Source organism: Panthera tigris, chromosome B1, assembly GCF_018350195.1.
Source record: "Panthera tigris isolate Pti1 chromosome B1, P.tigris_Pti1_mat1.1, whole genome shotgun sequence".
NCBI classification, from domain to species: Eukaryota; Metazoa; Chordata; class Mammalia; order Carnivora; family Felidae; genus Panthera; species Panthera tigris.
The window spans coordinates 23,648,908-23,670,022 of NC_056663.1; positions in this window are offsets into that span (position 1 = coordinate 23,648,908).

Sequence of the window (21,115 nt, forward strand, 5' to 3'; positions counted from 1 at the left end):
TTAAAGATCAGAAAATCTGATCACCAATGCAGCCCTGAGTTGAATATTTTGAACAGCAAGGGGAACGGTGTCCTGTCTCCCTTTCCTGATGACCTGGTGGCATGGCATCATTGGTTTATGCAATAATAAGCTTTTTTGGCTTTGAGGAATTGTAAGTTACAAGTTATTATAAGACTAACACAGTTGTGTTTTATGGGAATAAGGCTTGTCTTAGTAACACCAAATTGTAGCTATGTTTTAAAACTGAGGACTAAAATGTACTTAAGAGAGCTGCTAGAAGTTATAGCACAATTTCCTAAAATTTACTAAAAGGCGGAAGAATCAGCTACCTTTAGTCTGTAGGCCCCACATTTCCTAATGTATGTGACTTGAAGGAAGAGGAAGGAAAAGGGTGGAATCAGAATCCCAAATTCTTAGTTTAATAGGAAATACGCATTTTTACGCCATTTTCAATGAGGGAAAAGAGATCAATAGAGGGGTAGTAATCTTCTACTGGGACCCAGGAAACCACATAGGAAGTCAGCATGCATACAGACACTCCATATTTTGCTTGTTCCAAATGTTAGTGGCTTGGCTTAGAATGAGAGGTGGTTTTTTTGAACTTGTTTTGACAGTTTGGGAGCAACAGAAAATGTTACACTCAAAATTCTGTTACATATGTAAAATGGAAAAATAAAATATATTTTTTTTACTTCTTCAAAGTAGATAGCCACATTTTAAAAATGTTGTTTGCTTCTTCATTCAGAGGCTCTGTTTTATATCTTTGACAATGGATCCTTTGCTGACACTTAAATAGTCTAGATTTAGTGAGTCAAGGGAACAGTACAAGTATTTTGAATGCAATGTTGTGAATCACTTTTTGTATATTCTGTGAATACTAGTGAAATATTGCTGCATTATAACAATTCCTCATTGTAATAATGTTTTATTTTTTACAGTTAGGAAATATAAGAGCTGAATGTGTCTGAATAAGACTGGCATGATTCCGCAATCAATCTCTAAATACGGGTGCATATGTTAAGCAGTATTCTCTGAAGAGTAGTAATGTAGCCTATTGTCTGTATGTGGGGAACTGCAATAAAATGCCTATAAGAATGGGGAAATGAGGGATATAAATGGCTTTTTTTAAAGAGTTAAACTATAAGATAAATACCTAATGAATCAGTGTGTGAATATGAAATCACCCAAAAGAGGCAAAATTGTTCTTACCATAGAAACATTGGGGCTATAAATTGATTGAATGTGTTAGCATATGCAAAGGGGGAAAATGTAGTTGTGAACAAGAGTTTGCCAGCCATGAAAACACCCAGAAATGAGTATTATGAAGGGAAAAGTTGGCTCATTCCAATGCTACAAAACAGAAGGCAGTTTTGCCGATGGACAGTCTCACCTTGATACATTTAATATCTGGGGATTTAGATATCAGGCAATCTTTTAAATATGCTTTGACTTCCCATTTATGTCATCTTATAAGAAATCTATGGATTTCAATTTCTCTAGTCCATTGTTACTGTTATTTTTCATGGTAAATCAATGCATTAGGGCTTTTGATTTTATTCTGATTAAAATTAAATTTTTAAATGAGTGCATTAGCATCCTGATTTTTTATATCTCTCTTGGTTGAGCATGAGCTCTCCCATGAGAAAGAAGTCCTTATCTTTATAGGGACAGAGTTATGGTAAGGTACATTCAAGATAGAGGGCCAGACCTTAGAACCGGTCAATGCTCACTAGCCTAAGAGGCTCCAGGGAAACAAAGTAGCTCCAAGGCACATCTTCTGCTGGGGATCCATTGCAAGAGTTTCAACTAATTCTTCTGAGACAAAATTCCAAAATAGTCTAATAATAAATTATATATCATAAAATAATTTAATTACTACATTGGGCCTATCCATTTTAAATGTTATATTTTTAACATTTAACTTCTTTAAATATGGGAACTTATATGATTATTATATTTAATGTATATAATCTTTATTCGGTACTCCATAATGACTTACATATTGTGTTGACGTTTTAGTAGTCATCATAAACATAAACATACATGCCTTTGCAGCTCGTATCTATTTTCCTATTATACAAATAAAAGTTTTGAAAGCACTTTTTAAATACCTGTATATTATTTCATAGTATGCTTGTACCATTAATGTACATGTTTGATTCCTTCTTGATAAATATTTAGATGGCTTTCTATTTTTGCCACTATACATAAACATGCAATAAATGTCCTGAAATAAATGACTTCACCCTGTTATTTTTGTATTTGTAGGAAAAGGTGTCCAAAAATGGTGGTACTGTGTTAAAATTTGCATTAAAAATTTTTTTGAAAGTTATTTTGGGTTCTTTTCTAAATGAATGTAGTATTTCATACTTCTAAAGTAATGTATAAAAATGCCAATTCCTAGCTTTTCACCAACACCTGATGTGAACTTTTTGTAAACTTAAATGGTATTTTGTTGTCCTTTTAATTAACGTTTAGGTTGCACATCTATTTATAGGTTTATTAAAGATTTGCATTCCTTTCTGGAAATTGTTCACATGCTTTTTTTTTCTATTAGAATGCCTTTTTCTTATTAATTTGTGGGAGCTTTTGATATAGTAACAGTATAGTTCCTTTTTTGTTGATAGGTGTTATAAAATTTCTCCCCATTCTGTTTTCTCTTCTGACTTCATTTGTAGTGTCTTTGGTTATCTGTAAGCACATACAATTTATTCATACATCAAATATTCTTGTGTGTTCCTTTCAGCTCCCAGTGTTTCTGCCTTATTAAAAAGACCTCCTGACTCCCAGTAGTTGTTAGATTTTTATAAACATCTTGTACTACTTGATCTTTTCATTTATATGTTTATATCTTTAGCCCATCCTTCATTTAACTTATATCTGCTTTGTCCTAGGATTCCAAGTTTGTTTTCTTCAAGCATATATATTCTAGTTAGGAAAAAATCAGAACATCACTAATGATATTAAGATGTACATTCTTGGCTTCTTGTTGGTATAGTTTGAGAGCATAAATGTATTTAAGTCTATTTAGACTATTCATCTTCAGATTCGAGGGCATTCTGTAGATACTCTGTATGACGAATAATGCATTAAGATGGTAAGTATTGTTAGAAGACAGACGTTATCCCATAGTGGTGTTCATATGTTGCTGCCTTCTGGTTTATGAAATCTCAGGATGTCTCCAGATTCTCTGGCTTGTGTAGTAAAAACCTTAAGAGCCTAGATTGCTATGCTATTTTGACTTTTTCATTATCACTGATATCCAAAAATAAAATTGACAGATTCAAAGGGAATATATGTCCAGTGACTTGGGAGTGGGCATGAAGAACATATCCTTTTAATAAACATAAACAAAGCTTGCAAACAGTTAGTTGACTAATTGAGTTGATTCCTTTGATCTTACATTGTGCTGTTTTCCTAAGTGTTGGTAGATGATTAAATGAGAGGATTGCCCATTTATAACTATTTCATTAAACTAGGTAGAGCTGAGAGTGATGAATTTAGTTGAAATTGATGTGGTTTTACTTCTTTGAATTGTGACAAATTAGGGCGGGCACTAGAGTGGAGAGGAATCAGAGAGTAGCATGTGGACACCAGGAAGTCCCAAAAGCTGCTTCCCTTAAGTGAACAGTACTTGTGTTAGTTTCACCTGGGGTTCCTTAGTTTTCATGTCAGCTAGATCTATGGACTGGTGATGAATTTTCACCAGCTTTTAGCGAAATGAACATTTACATAGGTCAACGTTAATCTGCCAGTCATCCAATATTCTGAGATGCTGTCATTCCCTTTTCTTTTTTCTTTATGTGTTGAAGTATTTATTTTATGAAGCTATGGTCATCATTTTTGTTACTTGATTCATTTTATTTAAGTTTAACTGTCCTTACATTACAAAAATTATCTGCTCTACTTTATCCTCTTGTTAAATTTATTTTGGGGTTGTGTGTCTTTTGGTGTGTGAGATTCAAAAACGTAGAAGCTATTATTTCAGAAAGCATTATATTCTCAGGTATATTAATCCTAACTGTGTTCTGAAGAGGATATTGACTGTAACGTAGGTACTTAGCAGTTCTAGCTTATTTAAAATTTTTACTTACGTGCCTATCAGGCCTTAAGGTTGCCTTAGTGATCCTAAAAGTATAAATCGAGACAAGAGTAGCTTTAGGTCTAGGATTCCAGTGTCCCAGATCTGGGAAAGGCCTAAAGTCTCCAGTCCTTAGTATTCACTGGAATAGGATCCTGACTGCCAAAGAGCATCCAAGGTTGATGCTCAGGAATCCTGGAATGAAGTACCTGGAAAGGCCTTGATGTTTTTGTGGGATGCTGGCTCTGATCCTGATTGTCCCTATTGCTTTGGTCCAACTTTGCCAGGGCTAAAGCACAGAGTGAGAGGCATTGCAGCAGCCCTGGGCTCAGTGGGAAAGAACGCGATACTTTATTAGTAATGTCTGCTCTGATACAGCTGGGAGAAATGGTGGTGACATCTTCAGGTATTTGTCATTCCTGTTTCAGTTCATCATCTAAAATTACTGTATCAGGAAATATTTTGCAGCATGGTAAACAGGAGATAAATGACAACATTTATAATGAAAAGGTGGGAGATTGAAGGAAACATAAAAGAGTAGAAAAAAATTAAAATCTGTTTTTAGCTGAATGTTTAGTAATTTAGGATTTGGGACTTTTAGCAATTATTTTGCAATTATTTTGGATTTAAGAAATTAATGAAATTATATTTATAGGGCTATATGTGTTCAGAAGCAACAGAAAACATAAGCTATAATATATTTTTGAAACTTAATATCAGAAATCAGTTTAATTTTCATAATGTATGTTAGTTTTTAATCCCACTACTTAAATAGATCTTTGAGTATATATATTTTTAAAACAGTGACACAAGAGAAACTTATTTTTATCTGATTTCCAATGGCTGATTAAAATTTGACTTTATTAATGTTTTTATTAGTCATTGACAAAATTTTGAAGTGAATTAACTTGCCAGATAAATGGTAAAATATACTTAAGTAATTTAATGAGGTTGGTTCTTTAAAATACTGGTCATATACATGGGTATTTTTACATATTCACGTCTTATGGAGTGACTTGAAAATACATGTACTTTTGGGCTCCCATCCCCTGCTAATTTGCATTTATGGCTTACTGTATCTAAAGTTGTTTCCAATTACAGCTTTGCTATAAAATTGGATGAATCTACTCTATTCTAATATGCAGAATCTATATAAGCTAATGTAAAACAGAGAACAACACCAAAGAAACATTTTATAAACAAAATACACATTGTTATGTGTATGTGTTAGTATATATATATATTTTCTGAAGTTATATGTTATGAAAATGAACTTCTAATGTTTCACCAAGTATTTTCAAATCCAGTGTTTCTTTAGCTGACTTTGCAAAATGAAAAAAGTACTGCACTCATGAATTGTGACCTTCCCACTTGTCATATGTGTTATTTTACTAATTGTCTTGAATTTTTAAAAATCTTTGATTTTTATGTTCTATAACATATCTGATTATTTATTGTATGTTTTTATTCATTGCAATCTACATTCCTCATGAGATAATTTATGGATTTGTTATATGAAATTTAAAAATAAAACTGACAAAATATTTATCTGGGGAGAAATGTCATTGTTTTAGAAAAAGGATATGTAAAATAAATTAATAAAGTTAGTGCTCTAAGATTTAAATACATTTCAACGTTATTTACTGTTGTAGTAAAAAGTGATCTCTAGAATAAATATGAAATTCTACCTTTTTTAATATATGTATATAAAAAACAAATATATGCATACACATATATTAATGAGTTGGTTTAGTTTTCCTTTTCCTCTCATACTCATCTTATTTGGGTTTTGTATCAAAGTTATAGGTTTATAAATAAGTGGTAGAGTTTTTGTAAAGTTTTCCAATTTTTATTTGTTATAGATGAATTGGCATAAAGTTAACATTTTTATGTTTTGAATGTTCACTAGATATAACCTGAAAAACAAGCCATCTGGGCCTGTTTTTCTTAGTGGAAAGATATTTAATTAAAGATTCAATATTGCTAATGTTTATAAGATTATTTCATTTATGCATTTCTTCATTACTCAATATTAGCAATTTTTATTTTCTATGATATTTTCAATTTTGAATTATGAAACTAAATGGAGTAGCTGTTTTAAAAAGTACAAAATTATCTTTGTATTATTATTAAGTTTATTTATTTTGAGAAAGAGACAGCATGAGTGGGGCAGAGAGAGAGAGAGAGAGAGAGAGAGAGAGAGAGAGAGAAAGAATCCCAAGCAAGCTCTGCCCTTGAGCTTGAGCCCAATGCAGGGCTTGAACTCATGAAACCATATAATCATGACCTGAGCCGAAACAGAGTTGGGCACTTAACTGACTGAGCCACCCAGCTGTCCCCTTGAATTACCTTTTTAATCTGAAATATCCACATATTTCTTTAAATATTTATTTATTTTGAGAGAGAGCACTCACATGAAAGCTGGGGAGGGGCAGAGAGAGAGGGAGAGAGAGAATCCCAAGCAGGCTCTCTGCGGTCAACACAGAGCTCAATCTTACCAACTGAGAGATTGTGACATGAGTCAAAATCAAGAATTGGAAGCTTGACCAACATAGCCACCCAGACACCCCTGTAATAGCCATATTTTTAATCTTGTTTTTATATTAATATTGCCAACATTTGCTGATTCTCCTTTTTCTTTGAACAATTTAACACTTTTGTTTATTGTTTATATAATTAACTTTTGGCTAATTTAATCTTTTTATTTTGTGTTGTTTTCTGTTTCACTAATCTCTGTCAATATAGTCTCCTTTTAACAGTCTTTGGTTAAAATTTGAGGTTTTTTTAGCTGATTAATTTGAAAGTTTCAATTTTTGATCTTAAGATTTCTTTTTTCTAATATAAGGCATTAGGGTAATAAATTTTATAGTAAGTTAAACTTACATCCCACAAGTTTTGATATATATTTTTTCCATTAAAATTCTGTTTTTTGAATATTGTATTTTCATCTTGGTTTACTTTTTGAATCTAGAGATAGCTATAGTTTTTATCTTTTAATTCCTAAATCTACTTTTGAAAAGAAGCTTTTGTTATCAAGCTTCATTTACTTAATTTAAAGACAAAGAATATAATCTGCATAGTTCCCATCTTTGGAAATTTGGTTGATCTTTGTTTGTGATCTATCCCTATTCATATAGATTAGAAAATGATGTGTATTCTATAGTTAGTGAGTTCAGAGCTCTAAATATGTCCATTAAATCAAGCTTTATACTTATGTTGTATATTGATGTTGTACTTAGATTCTATAGACTTATTGGATATTTTTCTACCTGATCTACCAAGTACAGAGTTACACATAAAAAAACTTGAACTGTGATGGGGGAATTTGTACATTTTTCTCAATAGTTATGGAAATTTTCCCTCAATGTGTCTTAATGAGTCTAGATTAATTAAAGTTTGGGATTGGTATACACTCCTAGTGAATAAACTCTTTTAATCACATGAAAGTGATTTTCCTTGATCTAGTAAATTCATTTTTTTGTTTTAAAGAGATTTTGACTTTATTAATAAAACTAATCAGCTTCCTTTGGATCATTTTCTTTTTCTGGTTTCCATCTTTTTTTCACCATGTTTTGTGTTGTTACAGTTTAGGAGTGTTTCTTGTATATGTGTTTTGCTGTTTTTAGCTTTTATACCTCTTTACAGTCTTTGTCTTTTAACCAGAAACTTTAGTTCATTTATAGTTATTGGATATACTATTATTATTATACTACTATTATACTACTATACTACTATTATACACATATTATATATATATATACTTTTTTTTTTACACATATTTCAGATTGATTAGATTTTTGTTTTACTTATTATATTCTTTTCCATTTGCTATAGGATTACCCTTGTGGTTTGCTGGTACATTAACTAAAACATGTATAAATTTAATCAATGTTTTTGCCCTTACACCAAATAATTCAAAGATCTTAGACTATTTTATTTACTATTCAATATTAATGATTGTTATCTAATACTTTCATTCTATTTTTAATAATACATGAATATCTACTTTAAAAAACAAATTATCATATTTTATCCATGATCTTTTCTTCTTCTTACACCTTCCATGTTGCTAAATTATTATCATTATAATTTTTAGTTAGAATATGATCTTTGGAAGTCACCACCATTTTGCTGTTATAAAATTGTCCATTTTTCCTCTTTTTGTCCTCCCCATTAAAAGCTTTGTTTTGCGGGGGTAGGTGGGGGACACCAGGGTGGCTCAATTGGTTCGGTGTCCAACTTCAGCTCAGGCCATGATCTCGTGTTGTCCATGAGTTCGAGCCCCACATTGAGCTCTGTGCTGACATCTCAGAGCCTGGAGCCTGCTTCATATTCTCTCTCTCCCTCTCTCTCTGCCCCTCCCCTGCTCACACTCTGTCTCTCTCTCTCAAAAATAAAAATAAACATTAAAAAAAAATTTTAAAGCTTTTTCTTTGGTAAACAACTCTAGATTGAAAGTCTTTGTTTGTTTAGCACAGTGAAGTTATTATTCAATGACTTTAGGCTTTTGATATTCATATTTAGGAGACATCTGTCAGTTTAGCTGTTGTTCCTTTGTAGATTAGCTTACAATATTTCTTGGGATGCATTTGGGTATTTTCCTTGTCTTTTTGTGTTTTCAGTTTCACTTTGCTATGTCTAGTTATGGGGTTTCTTTAGGCCTCTTGAATCTGAAGATTTATACCTTTCATCACTTAAAAAAATCACCTTTAACATTATCCCTTAGCGTATTGTTTCAGCCTTATCCTGTCTTTAGTTTACATCAAGAAGTATAGGAATTTGTCATTCTATTTTCATGTATTTTAACCTCTCTTTCATATTTCTCTATTTGTTAACTCTCTGAGATGCAGTCTGGGTGTTATTTCCCCTGCTATCCAAAAGTAGAACATCCCTACGAAGTCTTTCATAAAACAAAATGATGTAAAGCGAAGACGCGATTACCATTAATTTATATGAAACAATTTGTTTCCAGACACAAAATGTAACCTCTCATAAGTTTTACTGATGCCTTAGGGAACATCTTGCTAACAGATGCACAGAATAATTTAAGATAAACCACAGATGCTCACAGACATAGTTCAAAACTATGGTGACTTGATGCTGGGGTGCTGAATGTAGTTATTGGGAAAGAAGCTTGGTGGTGTCACTCTTGCATCTTGGGGTATGTGCTGCCTCTTATAGAGTCTAAAGGCTTGCTGTAAAATAAATGCTGAATACTATTTTCACTTTTCACCTTTTTTGTAAAAGTGAAAATCCTCTTTGGATTTCTTTCAGTTAGTGAAAGCAGGTACTAATAATACAGGTATTTTGTAAAAGCAAAGTGATGTAATGTGAATTTGCAGAAAGTAAGGGATAACCACACTTACATCAGCTTTCTTTTCCAATTCGTGTATTATTTCTTCATTATGGCTAGACTGTTTAAACTACCCACTTAATTAGTACCTTTAATTACTTTTTAATTACTACAGGTTCTCTTTGGTTCTTTGTTAAATAATCTTGGTCATTTAATAGTCTCTCATTCCTATTCACATGTTCAAGCCTCACGTATTATGTATACCTTTAATTTAAATTATTTAATTTTATATATTTTATAGATGATAATCCTGATAATTAGTATGTATGCAAATTTGATTCTGCTATTGTTTTTTGTTGCTTTAATGCAGTGGAGACTTGTTCCATTTTCTTATTTTGTGTTTTTATTGTGAATATATGTTCTTTAGAACTTCATCAAAAGGAATTATTTGAAAGTACATTTCTCATCAATGGATGTGTTTTTGGAAGTACAGTAAAACCTTGGTTTGTGAGCATAATTCGTTCCAGAAACATGCTTGTAATCTAAAGCACTCATATATCCAAGCGAATTTTAAGAACCACTGTATGATGTTCGGTGTCATGTACTATTCATATTGCAAGACATAGCTCATTTATCAAGATAAAATTTATTAGAAACGTTTGCCCGTCTTGTGGAATGCTTGCCGAACAAGTTACCATCCAATGTTTTACTGTACTAATACATGGGGACATTTGACATGAATTACTGGCCATCAGGTTTCAGAAAAACAATGATAGTGGTGAAATCCTCTGGGATCTCAGACCTCCCTGTTAGGATGAACCCTAGGTTCTGAGTCCTCTTCTTGTGTCTGGTGCAATCTTCAAAACAAGGCTCAAAGTTATTAGGTTTTGTTAGATGCCCTTGAAGTGAGTTCATGATTGGATGTTCTCTCACCATTAGATGCACACTTTTTATTTACTTTTTCAGCCTTTAACATTTTACCTGTTTTATTTTAAGGTATTTAGAAAATTTGCTGCATTTAGAAATTTCATAAAAATCCTGAAATTCTAATTGTTTTGGAGGGAAGTTTGTTTAGGTTGTTAATTAAAAAACAAAAAAGAGTAATGTTTGAATGTATTCTCTGTTGAATACAGAATTCTACATTATTAGTTCTTTATGCTTATTTCTTTTTGTTTTGTCAAACTCAGCTGGTGTATATTGTGAGTATCACTGTTTTTTGGATAAAATATGTCATGATTTCAATAGCCAGGGTGAAATAGTGAATCTGTGATTGCCCTTCCCTTCTTTCCCTCTTCAAATTAAGTAAGTGAAAATTTGGAAGGCAAAAGTCTATATACAGAATGAATGTCCAATTTTACTCTATAGGGCGTAAATTAAGATTCAGTTTTATTTCGTTCTTTGCATCTTGCTGGAAGACACATTTTACAATTCATCAGTTACACTAGAAGGGCAAACAGCCTCCAACTTTTGAGGTGAATAAACAGAATTGCTGTTAGAGTTTGCCAAAAACCACTTAGGAACAACTTGAGAATTTTTATAAAGAGTGGTTTTATGTTATTTTGAAACTTTGAAAACCTAGCCATTTTAACTTTTATAATTTGTAAAAGTTTTGTAATATGAGTTTAATTGTATTAGGACAGGCATAATTTTTAATTATCACAAGGGAAATGTGTACTGTATACTTTTCCTTCTTAAATGAAATTTAAAACAAATTTCAAAAAATAGAATTCATAGAAGTCAGATTCTATTTCTAGCAGTATGGTAATAATGGTGGTGTAATCTCAAGTACAAATATTTAAGAAATAATCAAGGTAGTTTTATTAATAATATGTATACTTAAACAAGAACAATACAATATTAGGGCTCACCTTTAATATTGTACAAGCTGTCTCCATGAAGAGGCACAGTTACAAAGTATGTTATCAGTGATTGACCAAGGTAAATTTTCAGGGCTCTTGGGTGGCATGGTTGGTTAAGCATCTGAATCTTGATTTTGGCTCATGCAATGATCTCACAGTTTGTGAGTTTGAGCCCTGCATCAGGCTCTGCACGGACACTGTGGAGCCTGCTTGGGGTTGTCTCTGTCTCCCTTTCTCTCTCCACCCCTCCCTCACTCTTGCTCTCTAAATAAACAAATAAGAAAAAAAAACACAAAATGTTTCAAATAGGGGTGACTAGAGGGTCAAGGGTAAAACAAAAGTGAATAAAAACCAAATAATGAGCGGCACCTGAGTGGCTCAGTCTGTTAGGCGTCCAACTCAAGCTCAGGTCACGATCTCACAGTTCATGAGTTTGCGCCCTGCATCAGGCACTGGTGGTGTGGAGCCTGCTTGGGATTCTCTCTCTCCCTCTCTCTCTCTCTCTCTCTCTCTGTTCCTTCCTCATTTACATATACTCTCTCTTTCAAATAAATAAATAAACTTAACAAAAAAAATTATAAAACCAAACAAGGAAACAAAGAGTTTACTGAAAAAAGTGACATAGAGCTATTGGGAGTCACCCAAAAATTCACATTTTAGGTTCGTCTCATGGACAAAGCTATTTTTAGGGATTTCTAAAACAGTCTTAATGTCAGAAGAATGTCTGAGTTGTTTTATTAATTTTATAATCTTCTATAATTTACTTCATAATGGAAACTTACTCAGTATTTTCAGTGTAATAATATGAAAATTACCTAAATGGCTTTACGGCTTACCTTGAAAGATGAAATCATCCATCAGATTTCTTGCAAATAAAGCCCAGGTTGCTAAAACTATTAGGATCATGTGGCATGTCTTTTTATTGTTCCTGATCAATGACACTAATCAGGAATTCGAAGAATGTGCAGATGGGTTTCTAGAAACATTAGTAAATATACCCAAGATACAATATGAATTTCTTTCTGGAATACTGCATTTTATCAATTATTTACTGTAAAGGCAAAAATAAAATAGAAACTATTAAATTAGATGCAAATATTTGAAAACTGACAAACAAATGAAAATTTATATCATTAGAAAAGCAACAAACACCAAGTGAATAGTTACTTTTGGCGGGAGGGGCAGTCTAATTCATATTAAATAGGCAATGCAAATATGCGACCAAGAACCCATCAAGGCCCACAAATTTGTTAACATAGATAAAATACAACAATTTCTTGAAAGACACAAAACTCACACAAGAAGAAACATATCATTGATAAAGGCCTACATTAAAGAAATTGAATCCGTAATTAATAACCTTTCAAAATAGAAAGGGTCAGACCCAAATGGATTCTCTGGTGAATTCTACCAAACATGTAAAGAAGAAATTATTATACTGATTGTCTATGTCCTTCAGAAGATAGATGCATAAGGAATACTTGCTAATTCAATCCATAAATCCAGCATTGTCCAAGTAGCAAAAACAGACAAAGACTTTACACGAGAAGAAAACTATGGACCAATATGTTTCATGAACATAGATGCAAAAGTCTCCAACAAAATATTACAAAATTGAACCTATAAAAGAGCAAAAAGAATTATAAACCATAGTCAAGTGGGATTTATTCCAAGGAAGCCTGGTTTCAATAATCAAAATCAATTAATGTAATCTACCAACAGACCAAAAAAAAAAAAAATATTCACAGGATCATAACAATAGGTACAGGAAAGACTTTTGATAAAATCCAATACCCATTCATGATTAAAAAAAAAAAAACTAAGTAAACTAGAAATATAAGATAACATCCATAGCTTGGTAAAGAATATCTACAAAAACCCCTACAGCTAACATCATATGTAATAGTGAGAAAGTTGAAGATTTTCCACTAAGATCTGGTACAAGGCAAGGATTTTCCTTCTCACTACTCCTTTTCAACATCATACTAGATGTTCTCACTAATTTAATAACACAAGAAAAGGAAATAAAAGTTATACAGTTTGATAAGAAAGAAATGAAGCTGTCTTTCTTTGTTCCAGATGACAACTGTCTATGCAGAAAATCTAAACTAATTTACAAAAAATCTCATGGAATTAATAAGCGATTACAGCAAGGTGTCAGGGTAAAATGTTAATATATAAAAGTAGACTGGTGTCAAAAATTCAACAAAGGACAATTAGAATTTGAAATAAAACACAATGCCATTTATATTAGTATCTCCCAAAATAAAATACTTAGGTATAAATCTAACAAAATATGTACAAGATCTATATGAGGAAAACTTTACAACTCTGATAAATGAAGTCAATAAAGAACTACATAAATGAAGAGATATTCCATGATCGTGAATAGAATGAGTCTACTGTCAAATGTCAGTTTCCCCCAGCTTGATCTATAGTTTCAATGTAATCATGATCAAAATCCACAGATGTTGCTTTGCGGATATCAATAAACTGATTCCAGATTTCACATGGAGAGGCAAAAGATCCAGAATAACCAACACAATATTGAAAGAGAAGCAAGAAGCTGGAGGACTGACACTTCTCAGCTTCAAAACTTACTATAAATTAAAGCTCCAATTGTCAAGGAAGTGCAGTATTGGTAAAAGAATAGACAAATAAAAGCTCAATGGAATAAAATAGAAAACCTAGAAATAGACCCACATGAATATAGTTAATTGACCTTTGACCTCGGAGGGAAGACAATACAATGGAGCAGACAGTCTGTTCAAAAAGTAGTGTTGGAAGAACTGAACATCCACATGCAAAAAAATGAATCTGGATACAGACGTTATGCCCCTTTAATTTTTTTTTCTTTTAGAGGGAGAGAGAGAGCACGCAAGTAGGGGAGAGGGGCAGAGGGGGAGAAAGAGAGAATCTTAAGCAGTGCTCCATGCTCAGTGTGGAGCTGCACCTGAGGCTTGATCCCACAACCATGGGTTCATGACCTGAACTGAAGAGTCAGACACTTAACTGACTGAGCCCCCCAGATGCCCTGACCTTATACCCTTTAAAAGAATTCAATGAATTAAAAGAATTCAATGAAAAAGAATTCACAATGAATGAAAGACCTGAATATTAAGCAAAATTATAAAATTCCTGGAAGATAACATAGGAGAAAACTTGGATGACATTGGGTATGGTGAGATGTTTTTTAGACAACAACAAAGATATAATCCACGAAAGAAATAATTGAAAAGCTGGACTTCATTAAAATTATAAACTAATACTCTGCAAAAGACGATGCCAAAAAAATGAGAAGACAAGCTTCAGATTGGGAGAATGTATTTGCAAAAGACACATCTGATTAAAGAATGTTATTCAATATATGCAAAGAACACTTAAAACAAGAAAATAACTCAGGGTGCCTGAGTGGCTCAGTCGGTTAAGTGTCCAACTTTGGCTCAGGTCATGATCTCACGGTTCTTTGGTTCAAGCCCCTCATTGGGTCTGTGCTGACAGTTCAGAGCCTGGAGCCTGCTTCGTATTCTGTGTCTCCCTCTCTCTCTCTGACCCTCCCCTGCTCAACCTCTGTCTCTCTCTCTCTGTCTTTGTCAAAAATAAACATTAAAAAAACTCAATTATAAAATATGCCAATGACCTTAACAGACACCTCACTGAAGAAGATATATAGATGGCAAATAAGCATATGAAAATATACTCCTCATCATATGTCAGTAGGAAAATGCAAATCAAAGCAACAATGAGATACCATTGTACACATATTAGAATGGCCAGAACCTGGAACTCTGGCACAGCAACCAAATGCTAGTGAGGATATGGAACGACAGGAACTCTCATTCATTGCTTGTGGAACAATAAAATGGTACTGACACTTTATAAGAAAGTTTAGTGTTAGAAACATATCTTAATTATGGACCCAGCAATCATACTTTTTGTTATTTACCCAAAGGAGATGAAAACATATGTCCCTACAAAAACTTGCACATGGACATAAAGCAGCTCAATTTATAATTGCTCAACTTTGGGAGCAAACATGATGTTCTTCAGTAGGTAAATGGATAAACTGTGGTACATCCAGACAATGGAATATTATTCAGCAATGAGAATAAATGAGCCATCAAGCCATGAAAAGACATGAAACTACCGTAAATATATATTACTTAGAGAAAGAAAACAATGTGAAAGGCTGTATACTGTATAATCCCAACTACGTGGCCTTCTGGAAAAGGCAAAACTAGACAATAAAAAGACCAGTGGTCAGGGGTGTGAGGCAGGGGGAGATGAACAGGCAGAGCACAGAGGATTTTTAGGGCAGTGAAAATAGTCTGTATGAAATAATGATGGATAGCAATCATCATAGTTTATTCTAAATTCATAGAGTGAATGAACCCTAATGTAAACTACAGAATTTGGGTGATGTGTTGTGTCAGTGTAGATTCTCCCTTGCTTAAAAAATACGTATCATTCTGGTTAGTGCTGTTGACAGTGAGGGAGGCTATGTATATGTGGGGGTTGAGAGTAGGTGGGGAATCCCTCTACATTCCTCTCAATTTTGTGATGAACTTAAAACTATTATAAAAACAGAGTCTTTTAAAAATACATAAAAGAATGCAACAAAGAAATTAACGAGAAAGTGGGGAGCCTGGGTGGTTCAGTCAGTTGAGTGTCTGACTCTTGATTTCAGCTCAGGTCATGATCCCAGCGTCGTGGGATCAAGTTGCATGTCAGGCTCCATATTGAACGTGGAGCCTGCTTAAGTTCCTCTCTCTCTCTCTCTCTCTCTCTCCTCTCTCTCTCCTCTCTCTCTCTCTCTCTCTCTCTCTCTCTCTCTCCCCCTTTATCCCTTTCCCCTGCCCACATGCTCTCTTTCTCTCTCTCTTTCTCAAAAATAAATAAATGAACATTAAAGATGAGAAATTAATGTATAATGGTGATCTTTCACCAATATTATATCTGACACAGGTATCTAGAAATGGTGTAATAGATTTTGGACCTAAAGGAATGTGAAATATTTGAGAAAAGTAAGCAAAAAGATTCATCCAGACTAGTCACATTTAATTCACAATCTCATCTGATCATAAACTATTTTGAGTTAATAAAGACCAGCTTTAAGTTTTCTAGCTATCTACTAGGAGTCTAAAATGACCTACTCTCAAGGTGCAGAAATACCAGGATTTTCCTGATACTGGGAAATAGTACCACACATCCAAGTTTAGAACAGCACAGAAGCTATTTTTAAAAAATTCAATAATTAGGTTGCTGGCCATAATTATTTGGTGAATGATAGTCATCAGCTTTAAGCCCTAGCCTGCACCTGTCATTCTGTTGAAATAGTGATTGGGAGCTACTTCTGCCAAATTCCATCTCTTCATAATGTTAAAGCACTACCTGTTACTGAGCAATGAAGACATTAATTAACCATGAAAACCTGAATTCAAATTTTCAGTGTCAGCCTTGGATTTCATCCACGGTTTGTTTCTCGTAGACCAACAGACCTTACAATAGATGATCCCACAATGTCGATTCAGAGACTCATGAGGGGTGTGTTTTCATTCTTTGGAAAACTAAGAATAGGTGAACCAAATTATTTCCTTTCACCCAGACCCTCTGAGCCCATAGGCCAATGACCAGTGTATTAGACTGCCTCAGCCTCAGATTCCACTAACATCTATAGAGCATTTATTTTGCAGGCGTCGTGTAAGGCATTTCCATAACAATGTGTCAGAGTGAGAATATTAGCCTGGCGCTTAAACTTTCATAGCATAACAACAATTCAGTCTCCTTCTCATATCTCATCCATACGCCTCTCACTTTATTTTACTTTTTTTAATGTTTATTTATTTATTTATTTATTTATTTTCAATATATGAAATTTATTGTCAAATTGGTTTCCATACAACACCCAGTGCTCATCCCAAAAGGTGCCCTCCTCAATTCCCATCACCCACCCTCCCCTCCCTCCCACCCCCCATCAACCCTCAGTTTGTTCTCAGTTTTTTAAGAGTCTCTTATGCTTTGGCTCTCTCCCACTCTAACCTCTTTTTTTTTTCCTTCCCCTCCCCCATGGGTTTCTGTTAAGTTTCTGAGGATCCACATAAAAGTGAAAACACATGGTATCTGTCTTTCTCTGTATGGCTTCTTTCACTTAGCATCACACTCTCCAGTTCCATCCACGTTGCTACAAAGGGCCATATTTCATTCTTTCTCATTGCCACGTCGTACTCCATTGTGTATATAAACCACAATTTCTTTATCCATTCATCAGTTGATGGACATTTAGGCTCTTTCCATAATTTGGCTATTGTTGAGAGTGCTGCTATAAACATTGGGGTACAAGTGCCCCTATGCATCAGCACTCCTGTATCCCTTGGGTAAATTCCTAGCAGTGCTATTGCTGGGTCATAGGGTAGGTCTATTTTTAATTTTCTGAGGAACCTCTACACTGTTTTCCAGAGTGGCTGCACCAATTTGCATTCCCACCAACAGTGCAAGAGGGTTCCCGTTTCTCCACATCCTCTCCAGCATCTATAGTCTCCTGATTTGTTCATTTTGGCCACTCTGACTGGCATGAGGTGATATCTGAGTGTGGTTTTGATTTGTATTTCCCTGATAAGGAGTGACGTTGAGCATCTTTTCACGTGCCTGTTGGCAGTCTGGATGTCTTCTTTAGAGAAGTGTCTATTCATGTTTTCTGCCCATTTCTTCACTGGATTATTTGTTTTTCAGGTGTGGAGTTTGGTGAGTTCTTTATAGATTTTGGATACTAGCCCTTTGTCCGATAGTTCATTTGCAAATATATTTTCCCATTCTGTTGGTTGCCTTTTAGTTTTGTTGATTGTTTCCTTTGCTGTGCAGAAGCTTTTTATCTTCATAAGGTCCCCGTAATTCATGTTTGCTTTTAATTCCCTTGCCTTTGGGGATGTGTCAAGTAAGATTGCTACGGCTGAGGTCAGAGAGGTCTTTTCCTGCTTTCTCCTCTAGGGTTTTGATGGTTTCCTGTCTCACATTCAGGTCCTTTATCCATTTTGAGTTTAATTTTGTGAATGGTGTGAGAAAGTGGTCTAGTTTCCACCTTCTGCATGTTGCTGTCCAGTTCTCCCAGCACCATTTGTTAAAGAGACTGTCTTTTTTCCATTGGATGTTCTTTCCTGCTTTGTCAAAGATTAGTTGCCCATACATTTGTGGGTCTAGTTCTGGGGTTTCTATTCTATTCCATTGGTCTATGTGTCTGTTTTTGTGCCAATACCATGCTGTCTTGATGATGACAGCTTTGTAGTAGAGGCTAAATTCTGGGATTGTGATGCCTCCTGCTTTGGTCTTCTTCTTCAAAATTACTTTGGCTATTCGGGGCCTTTTGTGGTTCCATAGGAATTTTAGGATTGCTTGTTCTAGTTTCGAGAAGAATGCTGGTGCAATTTTGATTGGGATTGCATTGAATGTGTAGATAGCTTTGGGTAGTATTGACATTTTGACAATATTTATTCTTCCAATTCATGAGCAGGGAATGTCTTTCCATTTCTTCCTATCTTCTTCAATTACCTTCATAAGCTTTCTATAGTTTTCAGCATACAGATCTTTTACATCTTTGGTTAGATTTATTCCTAGGCATTTTATGCTTCTTGGTGCAATTGTGAATGGGATCAGTTTCTTTATTTGTCTTTCTGTTGCTTCATTGTTAGTGTATAAGAATGCAACTGATTTCTGTACATTGATTTTGTATCCTGCAACTTTGCTGAATTCATGTATCAGTTCTAGCAGACTTTTGGTGGAGTCTATCGGATTTTCCATGTATAGTATCATGTCATCAGCAAAAAGTGAAAGCTTAACTTCATCTTTGCCAATTTTGATGTCTTTGATTTCCTTTTGTTGTCTGATTGCTTATGCTAGAACTTCCAACAGTATGTTAAACAACAGCGGTGAGAGTGGGCATCCCTGTCATGTTCCTGATCTCAGGGAAAAAGCTCTCAGTTTTTCCCCATTGAGGATGATGTTAGCTGTGGGCTTTTCATAAATGGCTTTTATGATGTTTAAGTATGTTCCCTCTATCCCGACTTTCTCAAGGGTTTTTATTAAGAAAGGGTGCTGGATTTTGTCAAAGGCCTTTTCTGCATCGATTGACAGGATCATATGGTTCTTCTCTTTTTTTTTGTTAATGTGATGTATCACGTCGATTGATTTGCGAATGTTGAACCAGCCCTGCATCCCAGGAATGAAGCCCACTTGATCATGGTGAATAATTCTTTTTATATGCTGTTGAATTCAATTTGCTAGTATCTTATTGAGAATTTTTGAATCCATATTCATCAGGGATATTGGCCTGTAGTTCTCTTTTTTTACTGGTTCTCTGTCTGGTTTAGGAATCAAAGTAATACTAGCTTCATAGAATGAGTCTGGAAGTTTTCCTTCCCTTTCTATTTCTTGGAATAGCTTGAGAAGGATAGGTATTATCTCTGCTTTAACCGTCTGGTAGAACTCCCCTGGGAAGCCATCTGGTCCTGGATTCTTATTTGTTGGGAGATTTTTGATAACCGATTCAATTTCTTCGCTGGTTATGGGTCTGTTCAAGCTTTCTATTTCCTCCCGATTGAGTTTTGGAAGCGTGTGGGTGTTTAGGAATTTGTCCATTTCTTCCAGGTTGTCCAATTTGTTGGCATATAATTTTTCATAGTATTCCCTGATAATTGTTTGTATCTCTGAGGGATTGGTTGTAATAATTCCATTTTCATTCATGATTTTATCTATTTGGGTCATCTCCCTTTTCTTTTTGAGAAGCCTGGCTAGAGGTTTGTCAATTTTGTTTATTTTTTCAAAAAACCAACTCTTGGTTTCATTGATCTGCTCTATAGTTTTTTAATTTTTTTTTTTTTAACGTTTATTTATTTTTGAGACAGAGACAGAGCATGAACGGGGGAGGTCACAGAGAGAGGGAGACACAGAATCTGAAATGGGCTCCAGGCTCTGAGCTGTCAGCACAGAGCCCGATGCGGGGCTCAAACCCACAGACCGTGAGATCATGACCTGAGCCGAAGTCAGACGCTTAACCGGCCAAGCCACCCAGGCGCCCCAACTCTACAGTTTTTTTTAGATTCTATATTGTTTATTTCTGCTCTGATCTTTATTATTTCTCTTCTTCTGCTGGGTTCAGGCTGCCTTTGCTGTTCTGCTTCTATTTCCTTTAGGTGTGCTGTCAGATTTTGTATTTGGGATTTTTCTTGTTTCTTGAGATAGGCGTGGATTGCAATGTATTTTCCTCTCAGGACTGCCTTTGCTGCATCCCAAAGCGTTTGGATTGTTGTATTTTCATTTTCGTTTGTTTCCATATATTTTTTAATTTCTTCTCTAATTGCCTGGTTGACCCACTCATTCTTTAGTAGGGTGTTCTTTAACCTCCATGCTTTTGGAGGTTTTCCAGACTTTTTCCTGTGGTTGATTTCAAGCTTCATCGCATTGTGGTCTGAAAGTATGCATGGTATAATTTCAATTCTTGTATACTTAAGAAAGGCTGTTTTGTGACCCAGTATATGATCTATCTTGGAGAATGTTCCATGTGCACTCGAGAAGAAAGTATATTCTGTTGCTTTGGGATGCAGAGTTCTAAATATATCTGTCAAGTCCGTCTGATCCAATGTATCATTCAGGGCCCTTGTTTCTTTATTGACCGTGTGTCTAGATGATCTATCCATTTCTGTAAGTGAGGTGTTAAAGTCCCCTGCAATGACCACATTCTTATCAATAAGGTTGCTTATGTTTATGAGTAATTGTTTTATATATTTGGGGGCTCCCGTATTCGGTGCATAGACATTTATAATTGTGAGCTCTTCCTGATGGATAGACCCTGTAATTATTATATAATGCCCTTCTTCATCTCTTGTTACAGCC